The sequence below is a fragment of the Neopelma chrysocephalum genome, unplaced genomic scaffold, assembly GCF_003984885.1.
Source record: "Neopelma chrysocephalum unplaced genomic scaffold, ASM398488v2 Primary Assembly neopelma1_25, whole genome shotgun sequence".
NCBI lineage: Eukaryota > Metazoa > Chordata > Aves > Passeriformes > Pipridae > Neopelma > Neopelma chrysocephalum.
This window is the reverse complement of record NW_020897694.1, coordinates 39,264,866-39,284,098: the sequence shown is the minus strand read 5'-3', so window position 1 is coordinate 39,284,098 and position 19,233 is coordinate 39,264,866. Positions and strand designations below refer to the sequence as shown.

General features: G+C 42.0%; 1 protein-coding gene across 1 annotated transcript in view; it reads left to right on the top strand.

Annotated features, from left to right (window-relative positions):
- The first annotated feature begins 324 nt into the window (after positions 1–324).
- EDAR (ectodysplasin A receptor) overlaps positions 325–19,233 on the top strand; it is a 72,579-nt gene continuing 53,670 nt past the window's right edge. The window contains exon 1 of the mRNA XM_027675231.1: positions 325–434. The gene's annotated coding sequence lies outside the window, so the exon portion shown is untranslated. The remainder of the gene's footprint in view (positions 435–19,233) is intronic.

Genomic DNA, 19,233 nt, shown 5'->3' with positions numbered 1-19,233 from the left:
GATAAAAACCTTCTCCTCCTATTCACCAGCAAAATCCGAGCTCGGCGGTAGCGGGCATGGATGTGGGACTCCTCATCCTGCCGTGCTCCTCTAGGTGGGGTAGGCGAGTTTCCGCAGAGAGCGGAGCCTGCTCCGGCGCCCGCGGCTCTACCAAACTTCGCAGAAGACAGCGAGGGGAAGGAGAAGTTATTGGGGAGCCCCTCCGAGCTTGCGAAGGGGGCGCGAGGCCGTCGGCTGGCGGCTCCGGGGAGTTCGGGCTCCCTGAGACCCAACTGGGAACATTAATGACAAGCTCTGCGAGCGGAGGAGACGCGCGGTGGCTGCGCCTGAGCCTCGGCACCTGTGAGAGCCCGAGCAGGCGGGTACCCCGCGCCCTGTGCCCGCCGGAGGAGCTCTGCTCCGGGCTTCGGAGGTGGTGATCTCATCTGCACAAGGTAGGTTCATGGCTACTGCCTCTCCCCAGAGCCAGACTGGCTCCGGTACGGGATCCACTCTGTCATGGGGATGTCACTGAGGGCTGTGTCTGGAAATTGTGTTGGGTTTAGTTTTCGTTTGAACGAGTTCTTCCATTCAGTGGATTTCTCTGCTCCTGGCATTGGAGTAAAGAGCTGCTTTTTTTTCTGTGAATGCTAGAAAGTAGCTACAGTTCCTGGTAGTCTCTTTGATTAGAAGTTAAAGTTTCTACACACAGAATGTGTTGTAGACTTTTTTACTATTAGAAGTACTGATGTTCTGACCAGTTCCCAAACTGTACAGGATCCAGTCCGTTTTTTTATTTCAGTAGAAGTACATATTTCTCCAGAGGATAGTGGAACTGTTGTTTTGGGGTTTGTGTTAACATTGCAAGCTACTTTGCCTGTACTTTTTTACACTGCTACTATACTCTTGAAATCACAACCAACTCTGTAAGATACCACAGCATTGGTGGTGTTGTGGCTGACTCCATATGCATGTGAATATGTGTTCATAGCATGCCAATTTTAATTTTCATTGTTTCCACAATCTTGTTGGAAAAAGATACTGTGGAACTGAGGTCCAAAGAGGAAAGCGGGCTGCTGCCCACACTGAGGAGTATCTGGGCAGCAGTGGCATTGCATACGTGCTCTAAGCCCAATACACTGTAGCCATAAGTAGTGCCAAAGTAGCTTTGAAATGTCCAGCTCAGCTACATCTGGGGGAGCAGAGAGCTCAGCTAGAACTGCAAAACTTGCTCCAACAGTGAAGTGGCCTGTGTGAGCCTTGCATGACTATGAAAGATTGTCATTGGTACTGAGCGTGGTGTTTTTAGGTGCTGCTGCCACAGCTACAGCACTGATACTGTGGATTAGAAAAAGTGCAGCTAGTCACTTTGCCTAAGAGGAAAGGTGGTTTCATTCTTTCAACCAGTGGAGCTTTAGATGTTACATGAAGGGGCACTGGATGGCACTTTGGATCTGTCACCATGGGATGACAGGTGAGATCCTCATCAATAGTACAACAATACCAAGGAGCTTAGTGATCACTGCCTCCTTAGGGTACCACCCCAAACCTCTTTATATGCCTCAAGCTACAAGGAAAGCTTTCACACCTCTGGCTACCGTTCCTTTCACTAGACAAACCTGATGGCTACTGCTGCCACTCCTCTACAGCAGAGGTGGGAGATGATGTTGTACACTGGAGTTTTGAATTATAGATCTTGAAATGTTTTGGCAAGTGGTGGAAATCTCTGGCAACTCTATAAGAAAAATCATGGGAGATCACAAATTTTAAAAGGAAATTAATGTGATATTGCAAAGTAGAGTCAAACCCCTTGACTATGATCTGGATTACTCAGTTCTTTGTTCTTTTCTCTTAGAAATTTCTAAGATGTAGAAAGTGAGAAGAATAATAAGTTTAGGCATCCTCTATCAATGAGCAACACTGATAAGAAATTAATTTTGAAATTAAAAAAGACAAGAACAGACAAATAAAGGAAATGTGTTCAGCAGCAGCCTGTTTGGCTCCACACCACTCGGTGGGAACAATTTCACCCTCAGGTAAGCTCCTGTGAGGCAAATTTCACTGGGCATGACTGATGAGACTGAAGCTGTTACCAGAGCTTGGCCCAGCTCTTCTGGTTCGTAGGGTACAGCATAGTTGTGTTGCTGTTTGCAATAATGTAGTCTGGCCACAACAAAGAGCTCAGATGAGAATGTGCCCAGAAAAAGCCAGCAGGCTTTTTTTTTCTTAATAGATAGATTGATTTTACAGAAAACCGCTGGCATAAATAGGCTGCTTTTTCTCTATTGCAGCTAGATGGAAAACATGTGATGTTTTAATTTTCAAGGCATCGTACTGAATTGTATGCCATGGAAATCATCTCACTGAAAAAACTGAATGCAATTTTACCATAGAGGTGTTTAATTCTTCTGAAAATGGCTTCGCATGAAACATTTCAACTGTATGTGTAAAGGTGACATTTCTTGGAGGACTTGAATGTTTTAACAGAGTCTACAATTTCTAACTGAACCCATATAGCTGTGCTAGATAAATGGTCCAAGTCTCAGTTTTCAAAAAATAGCAGCATAAGCTTTTGAAGATTAGATTAATATTAAGATAATGTTTTTCTCATGTTGTCGTCAGTGGAGGAATTCCCCTCTAATATCCTCAATGTAGTTGTTTCCTTTAACCATGCTAGGATGGAACTGGGTCTCAGATGATATCTATGCTGCCTCTCTTTTTGGCTAAAGAGTAAATAAATTGCAATGAGAGCTAGTGCCTATAGCAGAATAACCAGAGAGGTGCCAGTATGGCCCCACCCTACATGAGTCATTGGTGAGGAGCTGAGTGTAGATCAGCCTTTCTATTCACTCCTGTAAAAGGTATCTCATTTCTCCCTCTGGTTATTCTGAAACCAGGCCTTTACTGCCTTCTGGTGCCCTCATGACCCTCAAGACCCAATATATTTTTTATGATGTAGTAGAAGATAACAGGTGCCCCTTTTTATCATGCAGCTCCTGAAGAGGCAGCTCTTGTTGGGGAAAACCCTTCTTTCCTAACATGTAGAAAAGTTCTGGCCAGTGTGTCAATAGGGCAGGGAGTTATTTGCAAAAACAAAGACACTCTCTTGCCATGTATATTCCAAGAAGGTATGCCCTATAAAGAATTAGATATTACTGAACAAGGATGGAATTGTAACATGTAAGACTGTCCACTTTGGCAAGTATAATTGACCTATGCCAAAGGTCACTGCGTGGACAAAAGATTTGGCTATAATTTTACCAGAAAACTAAGAACCTGCCTTCATACAGCAGAAGACTAGAACATCCAAAGATTATTTGGAGGCCAAGTAACTTGTTGTTCTTTTGTTTGATTTATCACTCATCCAACTCTACAACAAATGAACTGAGATGCTGCACCCATTCAGTCAGTGGCAGAACTCCTACAAGGGTGGTGTGTCCAGCTCTTGCTGACTCTGTGGCTACATTCAGTAATCAAACACTCTTTCCTGAACCATGTTAGCTTTGCACACATTTCTTCTGACTTGACGTAGATCAGATTTTTCAGTTTCTTCCCACGAGGGAAATCGGAACAAAACTAGAGAGGAAGTTCTTTTCAAATTTAGGCGTCCATTAGAAACAAAAGAATAAAAGACAAACAAAGACTACTTAAAAGCATTATCTACTATTGTCTTTTGAAGAAGTTAAAGCTTTGCCAGTGGATTTTCAAGTCTCTTCAGAGATGGAGTCAGAGCCACATCCTCCTGATCCGACATTAGTGAGTGCTGGTTTTGAACTGTCAGAAGTGGCATTCTGTGAAGTTAAGCCACAATGCTTGAGCTGAATCACCCACCATGAATCTAGCAACAGGTTTTTACATTGACACGTTGCCACATCAGCATAACGTCTGACCGTCTGCAGTGCAAAATCAATAGCAAAGTCCCTGGTAGACTTCATAGAGTTTCTGGCATTTGTTCTTTTTTAGACTCAGTTCTGCAGAGCTGAGCTTTTTTTTGATTTGGTGCCTTAAATTCTTCCTGTTTCCTTTCTGGAAGGGAATGACTAGTAAGATTTTATGTGGCCAAAGGGACTGCCAGAGCTATGTCAGTTTTACAGCAGAAAGACTTTTTGAGGAGATTGATGTTGCCCCATTCCCTGTCCCACAGGAAACCTCTCCAGCAGTTGGTGGTATCTCAGCTGACCCTTCCCTGATTTGTGCATAGGAGGCTAGGAGGGTCTCAATGACCCAGCTGTCCAGGGGCCTGCTCTGATAATAAACATGTGGGGGTAAATTGTGTTTTGAGAGTGTTACTTAGGTACGGTCAATGGCTACTTGGAAATTGGGGAGGAAAAGCAAAAGAGTTTATAACGTTTAGCTTGACTACGCTTGTGGCATCCTGCAATGTTGATAGACCTGAGACCCGTTTGATTTTTAGGCCAAGATCAACGTAGTTGCTAGCCTCCAGCATCCAGCCCTTCCCAACGAATCTTCTACTGGAACCTGGCATAGAAAGATACATGAGCTCCAGTTTCTCATTTTATCTCCACTGTGCAAGTGCTGGTGGATGTATATCCCCTGCAGATCATGGTAATGAATCTCTGGTTCATTAGGCTTTATAGCCAGCACATGGTGCTGCAAAATTTGTCTGCATCCAAATCCAAGCCAACTCTTTGGTAAGAAGGAACCCTGGAAAGATTCACTCTTTTTCCCACCTCCCCTGGAGGTTGTGTTGTACATGAAGACCAGCCTTTATCCTCTGTTCAGCAATGTAACAGGCTGGGGACCAAAGTAGAAACATATGGCCAAGTGCTGAGAGAGCTTTTAATTCTGACAGTTCATCCATCTCTTCCTTTGGATATATCACAAACAAAAACTACTGAAGTGCCAGTTAAGCAGCATACAATTATTTGCAGATTGACTGTCAGGATTTTTCTTTTCATTTTAAGCAAGAACCATTTTAATAGTTCAGGATTAGATATTTATAATTACCCAGGGTAGAAGGATGCATTCCTATGATGTGCTCCATTTTTTTTTCACAACTGTATGCACTCTCCACTGCTTGGGAGATGGACCCAGGAGGGAAAGAAATCTGTATAGTAATAGCTGATAAATTGAGGTTTTCTAGAAATTGGCTTCTGTCATTTGAAAGAAGAAGACTAAAAGACCCTGTGCATCCAGATCACAAATCTTGGAAGAGAAACACTGGGACTGCAAAAATACAAGGAACAGATGATATCAAAGGCTGAAATAGGCAGAATCTGTTAAAATACCTGGTGCTGGTTTATAGCCTGCTCTAGTTAGTTACTATGAAACAAACAGCATCCTCAGACAGGGGAGTCTTCAATTTGCCACTTATAACAAAGAGGAGCTTGAAATTACCATCCTAAAGTAACATTTCTCTTCCTATCAGAGTCAACTAAAGAGAAAAGGCTGGGGACATGTTCTCTTTTCGTCCCTTGAGATTTTGCCATTTCTTCTCTTGGTGGGTAGCTGGTGACAATGGGTCCCCTGTGAGTTAGATGTGTTTGTATTTCCACAAATAGGAAAGAATGATCTGTGGGTTACCACCCATCCAGTGGCCCGTGACAGGGGGGAAAGCAAAGCAGCGCCACCTTCAACTGACCATCCTCTTTCTCTCTGAGTCTTTTCCACCTGCACATCAGGCATGGTTCAATGGCCTGTGGGCTCACCTCCAACCCACAGGAGTTTATGGGCTGGCAGATCTGCTTAAGCTGAGGCTGGCATGAGGACTGGCAGTCTAAAGCTGGTTTCACAAAGCATTCAGTTGTGTCGGCTGCAGGAGAGCAATAATTTCCAAAAGAGGGGCAGAACACACAGCTGATGGCAGTAAGTATCTCACCTGGCAGCGTTTGTTCCATCACCAAGTCTGAGTGTCAGCACACTCCAAGAGAGACAAAAGCAAAACTGAGTATCGAGGCATTGTGGAGCACAGATTTATTTTATTACGTTCAAATACTTCCCCATGATGAGTCTTGTCTCTTTAAATTTTCCATACAGAAAAAGCACATGCTAACATATTGCCAGTTGGAGGGGTATATTTTTCTGTGCATGTGTAGATCTAGTTGGTTTCTCTGGGACATAAAATACAAAGGAAAAAGCCATTGTTCTTTTCTTGTTCTCAATTTTCGAAAATTGCCATTTCTTATAAGCAGACCAAAACAGATAACAGATGGCACTGGCTAGCAACAAGAAAACCTAGATGCAAATATTGTACGGTACACGAAGAACGTCTCTGATGTGGCAGGGTTGTGTTTTTTATCATGGTTTCTGTTTGTGAGAAAGATCCAGCACTAGCACTTTGTGGTATTTAATTGGATGTGAAAGGTGCAAATAGTTCAGCTGGTGACCAAATGATGAAATTGGTAATAAATAAAAAAATGAATTGATAAAATGACCATATAGGAGCTCAATATGCTTACCAGTAAAGTCAACAGGAGTAATGTCAGCAGATATCCCACCTGCATGCCCATTTCTGATTTTCATCCAAGGTCCCCATGTACACAGGCTACACCACAAAAGAGAAATAAAGGGTGCTTTTCTGTGAATGCTTTTGTGGTCCAAATGATCAGTCAGTGGTTTTCACAGACATCAAAGTCAGGCACTCTGAGGGTCACTCAGTGAAAGCAGCTTGTCCAGCATGTCAGCCCCACAGGTACCAAGCAGCCCTTGCACCCCTGCTCTCCCCAGCATGGATATCTTTAAATGAACCAGGAGCCACATCTGGGCTGAACTACGGGGGTTTGTCCATAGCTGGGAGATGCAGGTCTTCCAGAGCTTGCATGAAGTTGTTTCTAATTTAGCTTTGGTGAAAGTCAGACTAAACAAACAGATATCTCTGCTGCAAGTGCCTCTGCATGGGGAAACACCAGGAGCACTTTGAGGAGGCAGTGAGTGGTGCCCTTGGGGGTACAGCACATGGGAGAGGCGCATCCACATGCAGATGAGACATCTGGTTGCAGTTTGATGTGTGTACACATTTTCCGCTCACTCCTGCCCACAATGTCACCTCTACCTCAGCTTTTAAATTCCAGCCTCCAGAGCAGGGAAAGGCAGCACAAGTTGAAAGAAACTGATATCCCACCAACTTCTCTTTCCAAGCAAGAGCAAATCTCTTCTTGTAGCAAATGACTATCGGATCCATCCCCTAGAATGAACAATAGAGGTCTGAGCAGCTGGAAAGTTGAGGTATGATGTCTTGTTTGGGTGAGATTACAATTAAATGCCTTCTTCCTGCAGAAATGGGTGCTTGCCAAATTTCCAGTGTAACAGAGAGCACTTGTTTCTTGTGCTGCAGAGCCCTAAGATATCAGACCTTCTATGTAAGGCAAAAGACAGACAAATGCACTCAAAATGTTGGAACAAATTCTCATATTTACTCTCTTTGCCTCTACCCCCATTGCTTGTACAGGCAGATCCATGGCAATGAGCACAGCCTTATCTTGTTGGTAGAAGGATGTGGTTAAATGGTCACTGATTTTTTTTTTCTAGACAATGAGTAGGTTGATGTAGTGCCAGTCAAATACTGACAGAAATTTGAGGGAGCCCATGAAGCTCGCTTGTTCAATGATGCTCCACTCGTAATCGTGTGCCTGTCCCATGCCTTTGCTGGTAAAATACCTTTTCCCTAGCCCTTCTCCCACACAACACTGAATCTATGCCTATAGAGAGGATCAGAGCATCAAGAGTTTTCTTCATCATATGTTTAAATTCAATTTTTCTTTGAAGTACTTCTGAACACCCCTTTTGCGTTCAAGTAAAGCTGTCACTGAGTTCACTGAGGTTTGCCCACGCAAGGAGCAAAGGCTCTGTCCCTTTGGGATTACACAAGCCATTTTCTAGTAATTTGTCTGCTCAGGTGACAGATTTACTTATTATAGCACTGAAAACAGGAACTTTACTGTCTTCTAACAGAAATGACTTTACATATTATATGAAACTGAGCCAAAGGCAGTGCTCTTGTTAGCTGGAGTTGGTGGCTGTTTGGTTAGTCTGGACATGAGAATTATCTACTTCCCCTTCCTCTTTTTTTTGTTTTTGTTAATGAAGGCTTTATACCTGACTAAAATATGTAGCTGTATTTTTCCCTTCAGGTCATGTTATCGGAAGCTTTGAGTTGGGGGTGGGAGTAAAAAAGTTCACTTACTAAGTAAGATTAAAGCAATTAAAGGCTAAGGCTCATATTTAATTTTCCCTTGTAGATGCAATTTTTCATGCAGTGACAGCATCAGAAGCTTTTCAAGTTTTATAGCTATTTCACATTTGGCAGAAACAACAGGAAACCATCTGTAGCAAAGCAGGATTGTTGTAAGTGTAATATTCAGTAATGAAAAAAAGATTAAAAGAAAACACTGTTATCTTTATGTATAGCTTTGAAGGCACAAGGAGCAGGATGCTTGCATTTGCCCATCTATCTACTACCTTCATAAAAATTTTCTAGATGAAGCAACCATGTAGAAAATTGATTATTTCAGCAGAAGGAAGTAATCCAATAGGAAATTTGACTTTTGGTTTCTTGTTGAGATTTCAATAGTGACTGTAAAGATGCTTGTGCAGAGGAGGTTGTATATGCTCGTTTTCTGTAAATCACAGCTTACAGTGGTGGAGCTTATAAGCGCATACACAACTTCAAATTGTCAAACTGTCCCACAGCAGGCGAGTAAGCTACTCATGTTCTTAAGCTTTAACTCCATACTTGAAAGTATTTTCTGGACAAGGGAAATAAAAATAAATTGTGGGAATTTAGATGCCTTGTACTGTCCTCTGTTCCTATATGACAATGTGTGTTTGTTCTCGCTTTGCTGTGTTTTCTGTGCAGAATTCCAGACTGAAAGAGTGTATACTCACTGGTTGTGGGTGAAAAATACTTTTTGCTGAAACTTAGTATGTTAGTCAGGGTGTCACATCCCAACGCTGCAGTTTCGGGCTTGCTCACACTAGCCACTGAATAACTCTGAAGACCATGGTCAGTACTGTAAAGTTGTTACAGTAAGAATTTTTTGGTCATGCCAAAATACTTGTCAGTATGTCCATTCAAGAAAGGGAAAGAATAATTTTTTCAGGTGTGCTCTAAAATTTAGCCTGGGTTAAACCTATCTGTAATTTCTTTGTCACTGACAGTTTTTCACATTTTAACAATCAGACCTAGTTTTTAAGATAGCATTTTGCTGTGCAAAAGTCAAAATATGTCAGGGAACTGCAATATCTTCTTGTTATTAATGTCTTAAATTATAGCTAGGACACCCTGTTTTTCCAGTTTTCAAGGCAAGTTATGAAGGCTTTTTTTTTTTTCCAGTGCTGAGCTGATGAGACATTAAAGGTTTCTTTTTCAAATAGTTTGGCTGTTGGGTTGCTCCTTTCACTCACACCTGCCCCTTGACTTAGAAATCATCTCCGCCTCTTCAGCATCAAACACTGAATTTACATAGACACAAAGAAAGTGTGGAAGGCCAACAGCTTGCACGGTCATTAAGATGGGAATGCAACAAGAACAAAGCAGCACAACGGTAAGAGAAATACATCAATACCCTACCTTTCTGCAAGGCTGACTAACCAGGGCTTTCCCACAGGAGGGAACGATGCTGAGGATACCGCAGGATTAGCAGATGCATGTAGGGCTGCTGGCAATGACTAAGCCAGCAACAGCGAGTGAGTTGAAGTTCTAGACATGAGTCAGGTCTTGAACTTGTTGTGGTTTGTAGCGGCTCAAAAGGCTTTGTATGGCATCACTGTAAGAATCTGTGACTGTGAAGTGATGGGCTTACAGCTGATAGAGCTGCTGTCTGCTTTGGAAGGGAGTGTTTGCCTTCAACAAAACATTGCAGTCGAGCTCAACTCCACATGTTGCTCACCCACAGCAGCACCTTGGTTGTATCTAAATTGTAACTTACATTATTTTAAAGCCTTTTCCAAAGTGCTCTGTCTTATTAATTCAGTAAGATCTTCCTAGATATACAAGCATCCATGGAGAATTTCAGAGATGCACATAAGAAGCGTCACAATGTTACTTCTTAAAATATATGTGACAAAAATAAGACAAAAGCAGTTGGATGATACATGTGTTTAGCAGCTAAAGTAAGTAATATTTTCTATGTGTGCATACCTTTTTCTTCTGGAATTCTAAAACACAGAAGCAAAGAAAATGAGAGGGAAGTGTGTAGTCTGGATTTGTTTTGTCCTTTCAGGACTTTCTGTTCATCCCTTTTTAAACAAGTTTAGCAGAAAGACTTGCATGAAATGACTTGAGATGCTCCCTCAGTCCTGATGTCATAGGTGTTTTTGCTGTTTCTTTTAATAAACTGCTGATGTTGTACTTTCATCTGCTGTTGCCTGTGCCTATGACAGAGATGGACTAAAACTTAAAGGTGCAATTGCTGTGCAAGCTTTATTTGTTTAATCAAAATGAATGAAAGAGAAAGACATCTGCTTTTCCTCTTGCAAAATCAAGTTCAAAGGCATTGCTAACAGCTCAAGTTCCCTGAAATACATACAGAAGCAAAGCTGCTATCTGTGGTATTTTCCTTATCATTACTGATGCTGGCTGGATTAATTTAGCAAGTGGTGCACACAGACCTTTGCTTAACTTCATAGACATGTCCATTTTTGCAGAAGAGATGAAAACTCATAAGCAATACTCTTTAACTTTGGATTAGTTTTCATCTGGAGTTTTCGTCCTTTTTTGTACATATAGATGAAACACTTTTCCTTAATCACAGAAGAGCAATTAGTGGTGAGTGTGTGAAAAGTGCATAGAATAGCAGGCAGTCTCTGAATCTTTGATTTGGGAGCACTCTGAGGTGAGAAGCAACTACTTTCTGTTGTATCATCTTCATAGACTTAATCCTAAGGAGGAACTTGGATGCCAGCAGACAAGTCACTTCACATGCTAAGTCTAAAATTTAGATCCTAAGAAACCTTGCTTGCCTGCCTCTTCACCCCAGAGATACCTACATACCTTAACACCTACGTTTACATCCACTAAGTTCCTTGCATGCCTGAACATGTGCTTTTGGACACGCTTTACCTGAATTGGTCTGTGCTGGATGAACAGACCCACATGCAACACATTAAGTTCTCCCTATGAGAATGGTCACACTGGTATATTTAGTCCATGCTTAGGGAGTTCAGGTGGGAGATCTGGACTTGATCTTCCTATGAGCCTGGGGAGACTTAAGCTGTTTCACTCACAACAGTGCCCCCAGCCTCAGCTCTTGTGTGTTCTGACAGGCGTCTGTTTATCCTTCTTGGTTTTTAACTGTTACATTTTCCTAGGCATAAGTGACTATTTGGAGAGCAAAAGAAGAATAATGCTGCTGTGTAGTGGCTAGGGTACTTGCCAGGCTGTGTGGAAGTGTGGACTCTGGGCAATACTCAATATACGATGTTTAAATTTTGTTCAGAGTAAGAACTGAAGCCTAGTTTCCAAACCCTGTCCCAGGTGGTGCCCCAGTCACTAGGTTTGGGAGTGTCTGAGTGAAAAAGAAAACAAAACTGATTCATGCAAAGCAGAAAAGCTTTGAGAGGAGGGAGCTGGACAGTCCTGTGAGAGAGCCCCTGTAGCCACGCTGCCCAGCCAGAGGCCCTGACTGTTCCCTCTCCATGAGCCCACCCAGCATGCCTCCAGCCTCTTAGAGGAAAGATTTCCAAAATTTATTCAAACAAAGAAGAATGCTGTCAGGCATTTGGTCTTGCAATGCCCCATAGGTGACAGGGTTATTAAGTATATGAAGCAGTGGTAGGAGGGGTTCTGTAGGCTGGATTTTGGGGGGAGTCTAGAGACCTGAATAGCAAAGCCTTGCCAGGTTCCTAAGCCCTGCCAGGGTCCTGGCCAAGGTATTTTGACGATTTCTTTTTCAAGACATCTCACTCTTTCCAGACTCCGGCTGTTGCAAGGATGCTGCCACCTTCTGTGTCTTCCATGGAGCGCTGAGTCCATCATGACACTGCTCCTGTTGTGAATCTGGCCTGATCCCCAGTGAAGTAGGAAACTCTCTTAGGAAAAACATGCTAGTTTTAGCCTAGGCTAGTTAAATCAGATGTGGCTAAGAGGCAAGTAGCTCCAGGAACATCAGCAGGCATGAAGGTTGATTTTTGATGGATCAGTGTCTTGTGGCCGATAGTCAGCTGCAACTGAAGCTCTCCCCACTGGGACATTTGCAAAGACCTTGCTACCATATGCATTTTTCAGTGGTTCATGGGTCAGCCTCCTCCCATGCTATAGTGCACCAGGAGCCCTGGCCCAGCCACCTGCACCATGACACCTCCGGGGACTGCTGGGGAGAGGGGCTTGGGGTGTACGAGCCTTGTGGAAGTTTGTAGGTAATTGCATCATGGCCACAGAAGCACCATTTGCTTTGGAATCCACTTAAAATTTGGGTAAATACACCTAGTTAAAAAGAAAAAAAACACACAAAACAAAACTAAAAAAAAAAACCAACCAACCAAAAAAAAGCACCACAAAAAACCAACAAAGTAGCCCTCTTGCAAATATCCAATAACCCCATGATTTTGGCACTCTCTTGAGAGACAGGTGTTGAAAATTCAGCTCCCTGTTCCAAATTAAACATTTTACTCAGCGTGTCATACACCTGCACTAATAAATTGATCTGTGGAAACCATATACTCCTCTGAAATGTGCTAACCATACTCTGTATGCAAGTTTTTAGTCCTTACTAAAGGTGTAGCAATACTTTTTAATCTGTTAAAGAACAGCTATTCAGAGTGCAAGCAGATAGCACAGCAGAGATTTAGGAGTGAGATGTTGCAGGGGTAAACTTCAGTGAAGGGGTCAGAGGTGGTATGAATGTGGTCATCTTAGGTCTTCATTTCCAGGGTTTTGAGTGGCTTTGGAGTTAAATTCTACAGTAACTATAACATTTTCTGAACGCTGAAGATAGACTTCAAAAAAACCATTTTTATTGTAGCCTAATTGGCTTTTATTTGGGAGACTTTGCCAGCTGAGGTAATACACTTTTCTCGTAGTAGACCCACTCAGCTGTTGATGCTGCTTTGGGAGCAGGAGCAGCACGATCTGATCTTTTTGTTTTGAAGACTGAAGTTATTCCCTTTTGGAGAAGTTTGTTTTATTGGCTACATTAATTAGGGAGAACCGTTTTGCAGCTCTGTATACAGCTTTGACTTCTTCCTACAAGAAGAATCTGTCTATGAGAGAGAAACAGGACCTCAGGGATTCACGTGAGGGGCTTTATATGTGTAACAGTCCGAGCAAGAAAAACATACAGAACTGACTCCATGCAAACAGGTAAACTTATTCATTGTTTCCTCAAGGCTTTCAACTTACATCACGATGAGGTCCTAAGAGACGGGACAGTCTTATGGCATTTTTTTTTGTTACAAATTTGTATGCCCAGTATGTCATGACATGACAACAAAAGTGAAAGGGTTTTAATTGGCCTATAATGTATGTGAGTTTGGGTCACTTTTCTTTACATGTGAATAGTGCAGAAGAAAAATAGCAAACACAGCTTATTAGTAACAAACAAAAATACTACCCTTTCTGCTGCACACTTGTGGGTTGAGATTTGACATAATCAAGCTTGATATAAAAATAACTCATCTGTCAATACCATCATTTATCATGAAAGGATGAGCTCTCTAATGCATGGTTTTAATTAGCTGTCACTTGCTGTTGAAGTGGCTGAGATGCAGTGTACACATATGTCACTTAGGCGTGTACACGAGTTTTTGGAGAGTCTTCGGAGGCAGAGCCAAGGCAGCCAAAAACCAGCTCTGAAAGCAACCTGAGCCCAAGCACTTGCTATCTACTGAAAGCTTTGTCCTTTAAACATGTTTCCTGTTTGCCTTTTTTGGAGAAGAATTAGCTTTCATTGTTCTAAAGCACATCGTTATAAAATGCCCTCAGGTCTCTGCAAGGTGACACATTATACATGCAGTAAAATAAATGTAGTTCCTGAGTTGTTGTGGTACTCTTGGTAGTTGTATCTTCCAGAAATGCTGTTTTTATAACCCTTTATTTATTTCAAGCAAATGGTCATGGAAATAAATAATTTTCTGTAACAGGGGTTTACTGTAGAATACATTGCTACAGGTACAATGTGATTTTTCCACTGCTTACATAAGGCATCACATTTAGTCAGACTAAGCCATCTTCTGAGACCTACCCCAGACCAGGGTCTGGGGGACTCCAAGGGACTGTCTGGACCAGCAGGTGTCCTCAACTCTGGGAGAGAAACAGGTGTGCCAGAAGGCAGGAAAGGGCTCTTCTCACAGCCCTCTCAAGTCATAAAGATGACTGTTGCTGCGTATCAATTTGCAAGATGATTTGACATTAACCAGCAGTTTGCAGGCAGAGGCTGATAATGCACGATGTCACATTGCCACAGTGGCAATGGGCCCCAAGCCGGTGGCAGTGAGTTGCCTAGGATTTCTGTCCAGGTGGGATTATTCTGATGCAAAGGCAGTATGTGCCCAACATGTCTTTGCCACCTTCTTTTTGTGCGTGAGTTAAATGGCTCTGAAGAACAGGCGCCTGCTTGAGCTGCAGAGGAGTGAGGAATGGCAGCAAGAGGAGTCATAGAGAGTTAAAGAGGAGTCATCAGCACCACAAAGCGTCTGTGTTGAGGAAGAAACTGAGTTAGTAGGAGGCACAAGACTGAATAGGGACAAAAATAGCAAATGTTTGGAGAACAAAGAGAAAGGTGGTATCTCTCTGGGTGCTAGAGAAGGAATTGCTGGGGAATCCAGGGCATTTGCTGTCTAATTAATTGCTGGTGCTCTCACTCTAATGAGTGCCAAACTTTATGGTTTTGAAGTTCCATTTTCAGAACAGTAAAATGATTTGTTTGGTCAGAAACACAGAAGAGGGAGAAAGTACAAAAAAATTTCATAGGGTGCAGAAAGCTTAAACTTAACTCGAACTTAAAACGTGTCTATGGATTTACCATGTAGCCCTGCATACATGTGTACATATAACATGTAAATAAGTATTCACATTTTTCATTAGCTCGGAAGTAATTTTAAAAGTCTCAGTGATTATCAAGCTCCCTGCAGCCTTCTCAGCATGTTACTGCAGTAAGATCTATTCAACAGCAGCAAAAGATGCACAGTGCATGCACCTACAGAAAACATTTATACTCTGGCCAAGTAGTTAATCACAAATAATTATGTGAACAATCTCCATTAATATATAAGCTTGTTATCCATACCCATATTTTTATCTTTTGGTGGTCTTTCCTTACTGTCTATTGCAGCCTTTTTTTGGTAGATGCTGAAGATCCATTTGGGAAAGGAAGAATCCAATGATTCTACATAGTTGTGAACTTAACAGTGCTGGGTTAATAGCTGACCTTGATGATCTAAAAGCTCTTTTCCTAGCTAAATAGTTCTACGATTGTATGCTTAAGCCAGAAGGCCCTGATAGTGCTTCTTGAAAATTCCAAGTTATTTCTAACAGGCAGGCAGCAATGGAGCAGCTGCTTAGAGCCCTGTATTTGTTTCTCACTCTTGTGGCTCCCTGTGAGATAGGGCAAGATGAACTGGCCTTGCTTACACTTTGGTTTTTTTTTTTTGGAAAGCTGTGCACAGTTTATTGCATTTGACTTTAGGTTCAAGCAGCAATCTGTAGTGCTGTCAAGAGCTGAAATGTCAGAATGAAATACTGAATGCTATTTCCTCAGATGCTTGGTGTCGGAAATTATGGAGGCTCCAGGCTGTGTCCGCAACATACTCTTGTGATTGCTGAGGTGGAGCCATGCTCGATTTTTCAGTACACTGGACACGGGTTCATGAAACTGATTTCTCTGAGAACCTTCTGCTGGCACCAGATAGAAGACATCATCCCCCAAGGAAAAAGAAAATAAAACAAACCAAAAAAACAGCTCACAGGAAAAAGAAAAAAAAAAAAGGATAAATGTAAATCTTTCAAATGCAAAAAAATAGAACAGGATACCTGTGGCCAAGCTGATTGATGCTGTAGCTTCACATGCAGTTGTGTCAGTTCAGTGCTAGCATAGATGTTTCTCCTCCCTCCCAAGAGGGTAGGTGTTGGATGTGTTGTTCGGGGTCTCTTCCCGCCTTCCCTTTTGCCCTATTTTAAATCTGCTGCAAACTTAACCTGATTTATTCAGATTTGTAATGGCATGAGGTCTGTTTGCTAGCTAGGACATGCAAGTACCTGGAGTCCTAGAAGTGCTTATAATTTGCATTCTTAATAAAACATAATTTAAAATCCTAAATATAGAAAGTACTCTCTAACTGAAATGGATTAAACCAACTCCTTTTTCCCAGATCTCAACATCTGAAACATCCCTGTTAGCCTAGAAATTTTGGAAGAAGTCCTGTAAAGGCCGGGCTCTGAACTGCTTGAAAAAGGAGAATCAGAGAACCAACTCTAGAGCTTTCTGTTGGGTTAAATCCAGAATATGTTGATGGGTTCTCCCCAAAAGCAGGGCAAATCTGGGATGCTAGAATATTCCTTAAGGATCTTAGTTTTGTTGCTAATCCCGTATTGCTTTTTCGTCTCAGGATCCAAGATGAGCATTATGAAATGCTTCAGAAGGGCATGTTTTTTTAACTTCTAAGTTTTACATTAACCACCTATGTTATCTTTTTTTTTCTGCCTTCTTTCCTCTATCAGTGTAATTTCAGAATATCTCCTCAGAACTGTTTTTGAGTGCCACGGATTAATGTAAGTGCCATGGTAATTTTTCACCCTGGGAAACGCCCCTTAACTGGTTCTGCACCACAAATTGCATCCTTACGCCCCAACTTTTACTGGGGCTTTGAGCAATACTATGATATGGACAGTAAGTGTCTCTGCAAATTGCCAGGTGTTATTTTCTCTTTATGACAGACATTTTTTGCCCACGTCACTTCAAAGCCTTCAGTAATTAACTCAACTCCTGCTAATGCTAGAGTTTCAGCAGCCTGAGCTCTGGGATGTTCATCTGTGATTCTCTATGTCCTGACACTGTCCTGAGCACACTCTTGTTTCTCTCCTATCGTTTGCTTCATATATCTCAGTGCTCTATGGCTTTACCTCCCATCATATGGGTTTAGTGTAAAATTAAGTCCTCACTATCCAGGGTTTTCTTCCAGAGGAATTTAAGATACTAAATGAAGTTGGCTTTAGATAGAGGATGGATATGCCTAAAATAAGGAAACCAGGCTTTCCTCAGAAAACATGGGCATGATATGAACTGATGCCATAGTCTTCCTCATCGTCTCCCACCAAGTCAAAAACCTCCTTTCCATCCTTTAAAGGCAGCCAGCAGGTTACTGCTTCCCTTGCAGCGACAGTGGCTTAAGCATTCCGCCCAGCGCCTGGTCCCACAGCTTGGCTCCAAAGGTGAGGAAAGGCTGGGCTAAAACACAGGTGCCCACACTGGCAGCCAAACACATTTCATCCTTGCACCCCATGCCGCAGGCTGCTGGCTGTCGCTGGCTCCTTCCCTGGGCGCACCCTCACGCACTCGTTCATGCCCGTCTGTCTTTTCCTCCACCCACTACCTGCATCAGGGGTTTGATTTTTCTTTTTTTCCCCCCTTTCTTTTTTCACCTCAAAGTGATAGCAATTCCTAGTGTATTTATCTTAGATGATGTGGTTGTTGTAAGATGAAGTACCTGCAGCAGCCAGTCTGTGGTTGATTTGAACACAGGCGAGTCTCAACAATGAACTTAAAGGAGAGTGTCAGGTATAAATCTTGTCTTCAAACAGCCAGGGTGCATTCCAGACTTCAGAGACACCTCTTTGTGTGGAAGGTTGGTTTTATTTTTTTATGCCTCCTTTTTCTTTTTCTTGGACCTGGAAGAGGATGAAAGTGGCGGGGTGTGTGAGTTCGTTTAGGCTGATAATGAGAGTGGGGCTCACGGGCATGGTAATTTGGCAGCCTCTTCACTTCCTGTAACAGTTTAAAAAAAATCATTCAAGGGCTGCTTAAAGACAAATATTTTTTGTTTAACTACTGGTGGTTCATTTTCTGAAAAACCATGCAATTAATCTTATTTGTATTAAAGAAGCAGGTTGCTTTTTGTAAGGTTTTCTGAGCTATAATTAATGAAGATCAAAAATGTTACAGAGACATAATATTTAACTTTTCATAGGTGCAACTGCACGACATCTGCAGCAATTAGAGAAGCAAAAGAAAAAGGCATTGTGTTGGGGTATTTTCCCTTCAAAGTGTCTTTTTTAAGCCTCTTTCCTGTGGACCTCTCTTTAGTGCTCTAGCTGGGAACATAATTTCTGGGGAGGAGACTAATTGATACTAAAACCACAAATCTCTTTTTTTCCTAATTGCATTGATTTATAAACATATAATTCAAAAATGTTATCAACTATGTCGGACTCACGGACTGAGCCCACAAAGTTAACACAGGCTACCTGTGTTGCACATTGAAGGATCAGACCCAAACAAGAGGGTTTATTGCTTGCATACTAGTTTTCAAGCAAATGCATGTGTGTGTTAAAACTTCAAAAGCATCTCAGCAGTTTCGTGATTTTACATGTAAAAATATCCTGGATGTTTTGCCACTAGGAATTCTGTAGTGCAGATTATCTTTTAGCTGTGCTGCTTAAAACATAATTAGTTTGTAATAAGAAGTAGCTTATTTATCTCTGGATGATTAAATAAAGAACAACACTGGAATGTATCACTTGAAGACGTATGACAAGAAACATGCATAGTTTTACCTTGGCACTAGCTGCCTCCCACTCCACCGAACTTTCAGCTACTCTAGCAAAAAGAAAATCTGGTTTTCACTGGCTTGTCAAAATTCAGATGACTCCAAATGTGTGATTCAGAACATAGAATCACAGCATATGCTGAGTTAGAAGGGACCCATGAGAACCATCAAGTCTAGCTCCTGGCCCTGCACTGGACAATCCAATAATCACACCATGTCCAAATGCTTCCTGAACTCAACAGGCTTGGTGCTGTGACCACCACTTCCCTGGACACTTTGCCTTTACAATGGGCACACAGTTTCATTACACTGGGGATCACTTTTTTCATACGTATGTGGTATTGTGCTGGCACTTCACTAGCTCTAAAAAAAAAAAAAAAAGCTGCACCTACAGCATTTCGATCAGTATCAGAGCTCTTCTGTCATTGCTAAAGGAAAATCATGTCTGTCATCTGTGTGATCTTCAATAAATCTGATCTCAAACATTGTTTGAGGAACAAGCTATCCTGGTGTGATCCCAAAACCAATAGAGGCACCATCTGATGTGTACTGAACCATGCTATGAATGAAAGAAGAATTAATCTTTGTCCTTTATTT